This window comes from Nipponia nippon, unplaced genomic scaffold, assembly GCF_047370975.1.
Source record: "Nipponia nippon isolate SJK-2023a ecotype South Korea unplaced genomic scaffold, ASM4737097v1 scaffold_3, whole genome shotgun sequence".
Taxonomy (NCBI): domain Eukaryota; kingdom Metazoa; phylum Chordata; class Aves; order Pelecaniformes; family Threskiornithidae; genus Nipponia; species Nipponia nippon.
Genome location: NW_028262347.1, coordinates 108402249 through 108410223, shown reverse-complemented (window position 1 = coordinate 108410223; position 7975 = coordinate 108402249). Strand labels below are relative to the sequence as shown.

General features: G+C 39.8%; 1 protein-coding gene across 2 annotated transcripts in view; it reads left to right on the top strand.

The window, feature by feature from the left end:
* Positions 1-42: 42 nt before the first annotated feature.
* Positions 43-7975, top strand: part of LGI1 (leucine rich glioma inactivated 1) — a 31640-nt gene continuing 23707 nt past the window's right edge. Inside the window, exon 1 of one of the 2 annotated variants that reach the window (XM_087768289.1) lies at positions 43-159. The gene's annotated coding sequence lies outside the window, so the exon portion shown is untranslated. Of the gene's footprint in view, positions 160-184; positions 555-7975 lie in introns of those variants that run through there. The other variant, XM_087768290.1, reaches the window with a different exon arrangement.

The following is a 7975-nucleotide window of genomic DNA, read 5'->3' as shown; positions in this document are numbered from 1 at the left end:
GGCGGAGCGCGGCGGGGCGCCGGCGGGCGGGGGAGGGCGAGCCGCGCCGGCAGGGGAGGGGAGGGGAAAGCCGCTCATCATGTTTAGGGGCGAGGGGAGTCTCCCTGCCCGGGAACCCGGTGCGCGGCTCCGGCTGCGGCGGTCTCCGCCTCTGGGAAGGTAGGACTCGGTCGCAGTGCTTCCCAGAGAGGCCTTAGCGAGCCCCTCTCCTCCACATCCCGCTTCGCCCCCGCACCGCCCCCGGCGCTTTCGGGGAGGGAACCCCCGCTGGAGGAGCCGAGCTGCTGGGGGGGCCGCAGCGGCTCAGACCCGGCTGCGGGCACGGGGGGCGGCGGGGGCCGGCGGAAAGGGTCCCTCGGGGAGGGCTCGGGGAGACGGGGGTCGCTCTGGAGGAGGCCCCTCAGGGAGGAAGGGCCCCGGGCGGCTGCTCCTCGGCGGGCGGGAGCTGCCAGACGTCCCCGGGGCCGGGCTTCACGCAGTAGGTGTGTGCGCTGCCCTCGCCGCCGCACAGACCTCGTTCACAGCCGTATTAACGCCCTGGCAGCCTCCGCAAGGTAATATGTAACGTTGATTTCCACATGTTTTAGCGGTTTCTCTCGTTTTCAGTCGCATCTCGCAGTTAGAAGAAGGACAGGCGGTATGTGACCCAGTTTCTCTGTAAGGACCAGCGGCAACTGGGTGATAGAGTTTGGGAGCCTGTGGGTTGCATCAGAGAAAGGAGCTTTATAAACTAAAACTGTTTTCTCGTAAGCTAGCTGGGAAATACCAATCTTCAGCATTAAGTCATCAGATACAGCAAGCCGCTGTCAAGGAGCTGATATTGTTTCCCATCAAACATTAGGGTGCACAATGCCTCAACCAGCATTTTGATTGCCGAGGTCCGAAGTGCTTTAATCCATCACAGATATTTTCTTCTGGACTGTATCAGAGTTTCCAGCCATGTTATTGATTCCTGGAGTCTTAAACCACAGATACACTTAATACAGGGAAGTTTTCAAAATTGAAATACTAGCACTGTCATTGTAATATATAAGTTGTAAAATATAAGTTGTAGCTAGTTGCTGTTATGCAGTAAGGCAATCACCACCGTAGTTGACAGTGTACCTCCTTACCTTGGCTACCGAATCTCAGTTTTGAAAGCAAAAGTATTTTTTCTCCTGACCAAGAATTTGTGTCACTCATTATGTTCATATCACTCTGAACGGATGTGAAGGTGATGCTCAAGTGTCCCGTGGAAAGGAGCTGAGTGGCAATATGCTTACTTGAGTGTATGCAGTATTCTGCTGAAGTCCTACTGAATGTGGCCCGTTTCCTCTAAAGGGCAGAGTCTCTTGCAAAAATGGAATTATCCTAATTAATAATTTAAATATCTCAAAATAAATAATGTATACCCACGAAGCTGTAATAGCAGGCATCTTTTTGTTGTTCTTCTCTTATGGAAATGGTAGACTGCTTTAGTGTGAATGAATCCTGACATGATTCTGGAAACTGGGCCAACATATCATTGATTATGCACTTTGAAGAAAAGTGGGAAAGGTAGAGGGAAGATTTACAATTCTTGAATCTCTTGGCATTCTGATGAGGCCACAAAAGCCTGTGTATAGAAAAAACAAAGTTTCTGGGACAGAGGAAAATTCTGCAGTGAGTCCAACTATAGCAACTGTTGTAGATGCTGAAGTTATTTCATAAACAGCTTTTCTGAGAATAGCAGCTAGCTAATTTCATCTTACTATGTTATGCTTTTATGATGTCTGACTGTATTGCTTTCAAACATCACCTGACTGCTTTTTATATGTGGGCTGCAGTAAGCTACAGCTGGGGAAGTGGATCAGAAATGGCCTCCTAAATAAATTGGAAGTTGAAACTGGATCTGTCCTTAGCCCTTGGTATATGGGTTATAGCTTGATCCTGTGGGAGTATCTCCATAGTTTAAATCTAGCATCAATATGCTTTGACACCAAAAAGGACACTTCTCTCATCCAAGTCTCACAGGACTGAAAGATACAGGAAAAAGAAGAGGTGGGCATAACTCTTTGCAGGGTGGGAAGTGCTACTGTTTAAGTTGGATTTCAATGGTTGTATAACCAAACCTTAGGAGTGCAGTTTTCCATTAGAGGTAAATCAATTTATGGGTTAGCTGCTGCTGAAGAGAGCATTCCTATTCTTGAACTGGCACTAGTGCTTGTCTGACCACTTCTGCTGAACTGCAGTATTTAATTTTCTGCCAGTCTGGCTCCTCTGACTATCCTGCTGAGGTGTCTGATGAGTAACAGTGCTGGTGTGAAAAAAGGTTGAGGATGGAGGGATGGGACAGGAGGGAAGGGAGAGGTGAGAAACAACGGTGGCCCTTTCAGCAGCAGCTCTCTGTTAGGTCAGCTTAGCAGTAATGTGAAACTATACTCTTAAATTACAGTAGCCCTGAACTTCGTGGCCCACAAAGGAGACAACATCACTGTAGTTCTTACTTTACTTCTCCCGTAAATCTAGAAGTGGGCTAAGTATGAGACCTAGTGTATCCAGAAAGCTTAAGTCAGATGATTTTAAAACCTTCAAGAAGTAAATGTTTTCTCTCCCAAGTTTTCAAATCGTTGACATATTCTTTACTCAACTTTAATCACTCAGTTTTCTGATGACTCGGTGTAACAATTCCATAGAAATTTTTGGGCAGAAGAAATGGAAATTTCTTCCCAGGGATATACAAGGTAATGGCTATGATTCTGAAATAACCCCAAGAGTTCATCAGCTTCTCTGTATTTACATTCATACTGTCTTTCTTCCAGTCACCCATGTCATCTCAGATCATATTATGTAGACCATGGAGATAGCCTCAGTATACAAAAAAAACTAGACAAAAATTATTTGATTGAATTTGCCGCTTCTCAGTCATGCAGATTCATTAAATGGGTGGTAAAATGTTGCTGACATCAAGGGATTTATAAATACGTATTGACTCACGTCATTTGTGCCGGAGAGTAAAAGGTGCATTTTAATATCCGGGATGTGTGTTCAGGATAGACCTCTGGCCTTCTTATCATATGGGGGTAGCATTATGTTTACTTAAGTAACCTGTTCACTTATTTATTTAATTGCCCCATATTTTTACGGGGGGTACTTTTATCAATATGTATGTACCAAAAGAAGGTATTAAATCATGGAGATGCAGAATTCAAAGAATCATACCTTACATACTTATTGAGCTGTTCCTAAAAGCTTCCAGTATGGGAGATTTCACAGCATAAATAGCTTAATCTATTATCCTCTTAGTCATGTATGGTTTTTTTCTTAATATCTAAGAGAAATCTCCTTTGTTGCTGCTTGAGATAATTTCTTAATGCCCTACACTAGTTGGTGCAGAAAGCAAGAACTGATCGTCATTTGAATAACAGATCTTTAAATCCTGGAAGACATATGCCCACAGTCTTCCCTTTTTGAAGCTAAAGAAATGTAAGTACTTCAACCTTTCCATATAGGGTACGTTTTTGAGAACTCTTGTATGCTTTATTGCTCTTCTTCAGACTTGGATTTCTCTCTATAAAGAAACACTAAGCATAGCTGTTTAGTCCTTATCAGTATTTAGCAAGGAAGAAATACCTCAGCCTTCCTGCAGGAGATTATTGCCTCCTAAGATCTTCTGGTAAAGTTGCTTAAACTCAAGAGCCTCTGATTTGTTTGGTCAAAATTAGTTTGGTTAGCCAATTAAAAAATTGGTCCAATTTTTAATGAAGCAAACCAGGCGGCTTTGCCAGCAGGCCAGAAGAGGCAGCTACCATTGGTATGGAGAGCACGGGCAAGGCGGTCACTGACAACCATAGCCATTATCAGAGCTGTTTGTGGAGGACATGAATGACTATATTTGAGTTTGATTATGAGACAGTAATGTGGAACCATCAAGAATGCTAGTAAAATTGAGCTTTATCCTGTGTAATCTTTCCTCTTTCTCCATTAAGCTAATTATTTTGTTGAAAAATGAGGAAATTAGACTTTCTAACATTGTTTGGTATTGGCACCTTCCTATCTTCTACATGTCTATGAAGTAAGTTGCCAAATCACTTATTTTCGTGTCTTCATAGTACGAACAGTCTCATGGCATCTGTCGTGTTCCTGATTTTCATCTCCCTCTATCTGAAGTCCCCTAGTAATTTGTAGAAAAGCAAGTAGAACTAAAAATGGATGTTCACATATGCCAGTAACATCACATGCAGTAAGTGTAGTTCTTCTTTTAGATGTACCTGTGTACAGCTTTAGAGATGCACTGTGCCTCCCAGCAGGCCCCGAACAGGGTATATACTTAAGTCAGGCAGCTGACTCCCAAGCCTAAAACTTCCTGACAGTTTAGGGAAAACCAGTGGGGCTGTGCTGAGGGTCAATGGCTCACGCTCAGAAGTTGCCATCACTGGGACTGGTCACTCCAGACTGGTCATGAAAGACTACCGACATTCTGTAATCATCTAGAGGTTATGTAAAGAGAGCAGGCTGTTGAAATGCATATTTATTTTGTCAAATTCAGTAAATGGTATGTTCCATGTTTTTTGTCATACAAAGGATATCAAACGTGGAGTTTAACTAGCCACTAGATGTCAATGTTGTTGTGCTAAAAGACAAATGCATTTTTATTTGTTTGGCTGATAAAGTAATTTATTAAATAAAAGCACTTCTGGATTTAAATTTTTTTCCAGTATAGTCAGTTACAAAAAATATCGTAGACAAGCCTGTGCTATGTGCATTATTTTGAGAGCAGCTGTGCTGTTTTATGCTATTTTGGAGTTGCAATTACCATTTCAGTGTGTAATCATTGTTAGAAAAGTGCCTTTGAAAAAATAGCATCTGGTTGTTCATCAGTTTCCTCCCTTGTTCCAAAATCCCAGATCTTTGTATAAGTAACTGCAATCATTGTATTGCATTGTATTTGTTAATAAGATAAAATAGAGATAATAATATGATATCTAATCCTATTATAAGAGTATAGAATTTCCTAAACTCTTATTATCGGTGGAAATTTTCCTCTTAATTATTCCTGTTTAACACCATTGGAGATCACTGTCAAATACACTGTGTAGGAACAGAATTTCTAGAACACTAAGGCTTCCAATATGAGAAACAATTTGGAAAACTTGGTTCTTTTGAAAATCTGGCGCAATTCTGTATAACTAAAGGCAGAGCAGACAGATGGTGGAATTTTAGAAAGCCAGGTGAAGTAGAATTTGACCTATGGACCTTTCTTATTCCAGGCTCCTGTACTTCTAGGGTGAACAAATCACTCCAAACCTCCACAGCTACTTATTGCCTAATGCAGTGTCAGACTTTTATCTGCAGGCAGTGGTTCTGTTGGCCATCTACAGAGCACTTTGAGACCAAAGTTTGGGAAATAGTTTTATAAACACTAATCCAAAGCTCAAGAAGACGACAGTACACATCTGAAAATCCACATTTTTCCACATTCCACTTTTTCTGCTGATAGGAAAAAAAAATATCAAAGGCTTTTATTAAAAATGGAGTTGAAACTTTCAGTTGATGTGAAAATCTCCAAGAAGAAAAATATGAAGAAATTGCTTCATTATCATGGACTGAGCTAGTTTAAGTTATGCTCAACACTTTATTTGATGGTAAGATCACTTACGCTCTTAACATGCTAATGAATCACAGATAAATGAAGACTTATAATTGTTTTAATTTCTAACACCTATTTTATTTTTCTTGATTATGAATAGAGTTGTGTAAGAATCTTACCATAATATCTTGAAAACCAGATTGTTTCATTCATTCATTCTGTTGCAATTAAGGGAACGCTCATAGCAACAACCTTGATCCTAAAATTTCTGTGAACTTCAAAAATATCATTAAAATAAACTAAGCTGCAAGCCCTCGTTAATATGTGTGTTGTAAATAAAGACAGTGTGACCCTATAAAGACTGACTGATTCAGTTACGGAAATAATAAAGCAGACTTGCATCAAAAATTAATTCATGAAGCAACCTCCCATATTATCTCTACAGTTTGGGGTTGTTTTTTTTTGGCAAAAAGTAAAGAATTTTACCTAATAAATCCCCTAGAGATATATTATGTAGAGTCCTGTCTATTGTCCTTTAATTGTCACTGCTAGTGCCATGTTTGTTGTGTGGCAGGTAATTTTGGTCTCCAGAGCTTACAGTCTGGCAGCTCTGCTGAGAATAAAGCTTACAAAAAGATTACACATGCATGTAGGCATGCACAAACAAGTATAATGACTTCAGCCTATCAAGAATTTAATTAAAAAGTAATTATCAATACGCACAAAATACTACTACTTAGTTTTATCAACCTGCATTGAAATAAATGGAATACAGAAACTAACTCCTCCAGTGTGTTCCAGTTTTCATTTGAGGAGATTTCAGAAGCACATTATGCTTAAATTCCCCAAAGTATGAACATTTTCCTAAGAGAGCAAAGAATGCTTAATCCTACTTTTATGTCCAGGTCTGTTATGTTGAAAAGCAACTGATGGCATTCAAATATATAAATCCAAGAAAAAGGGAAACATGTTTTTTCCAGTTTGATATCAGAGTTATTATATGAGGGAAAAATGAAAGAAAACAATAAGCAAGAGACAAGGAAAATGTAGTACAGTGGAAATAAAAAACCCAGCCAACCAACAAACAAGCAATGTACTTGTTTTCTTTAAATTATATTGTTTCCTGCTGGATTTGGTTTGTGACAATAAAAAGAATATGTGAGCAAAATTACAGTCCATTGCACTTTTAAATCATAGTGGAAAGATATGCATTCCCTTGTTTCCTGATACGCATTTTTGTGCATAATGTCTACCATGTATATATATTCATAATAATTCACTTATGATGAGAATTGAGGCAAGGTACAAAACATTTACAGTTGAATGTATGGAATCTAAAGTCTCCTATATAAAAAGGTGGGTGACGAGTCACTATCTTGAGTCATAGAAGCAGTTAAGCACTGCTTATGTACCTGGCATAGAAAACCTGGAAAAGAAAGGTGCCTCAGAGTCTGAGTCTAAGGTATAATGTAATAGAAAAATCGGGTCTTATTCCTGCATGCATGTTCCAGAAGACACCTCTGCTTTTAGAGGTGTGTTGCTTAACCAAAAGTTGAGATCTTAATGCAGGAATCAAGAAGGTCAGTCCTGCAAACTGTACTATGCAGCTGGTCAGGCGTGTTCATCACAGTGTTTTCCACTGGTCCTAAAGCTAAGAAAATATTTCATAGCAGAGATTATTTGCAGTATACAGTGGTATAGTCAAGTGTTTGGAACTTAGAGATAGATTTTAAAAAATGAGGTGTAAGAGCATAATAGGGCATCATGATGACAGCACCTCATTCTACCTTATGATTTCAGTGGGATTACTTATGCAGTAAAGTAATACAGTAACCGCATGTAGAGGCTGATAGTATCTGGGTTGAGATGATCAACAGCTGATCATTCAGTGGAAACTGAAGGACACAGAGATACAAAGAGGCTGCCCTGAGCAGTGAAGTAGGATGAATCAGTAAAAATTCCTATTTCACTTTTTTTTTATGAACATGCTTATAGAGTACTACTGTGAGGCCTCATTTAATTAATAATACCATTAGCCATTCTGCTAGAACTGACCTTTCATTAGTAAAAGTATACTACTGATTGCCAGATTTTGGAAATAATAGGGGTTACATTTCAAATGAAATATGATTTTGTGTCATTTAATCACCAACATCATTCAGACATAAAGTACTGAAATACTATCTACCTTTCTATTGAAAGTATTGCCAGGATACTATTCGTTCCATGGTACCTAAGTGGAACAGGAAGGATAACTATCCTAAATGGGAACAATTAGTCTAACTTAGTTTCAAATATCAAGTTTGTCATGTATAAGTTATGTTACTTATAGCCAGCAACACTGAGCCGTGCAATATCCACAACTTTAGCAGTAAAAATGGCAGACGCAAAAAACTGCCGAGGAAAGTATCTATAACAAGTAAAGAG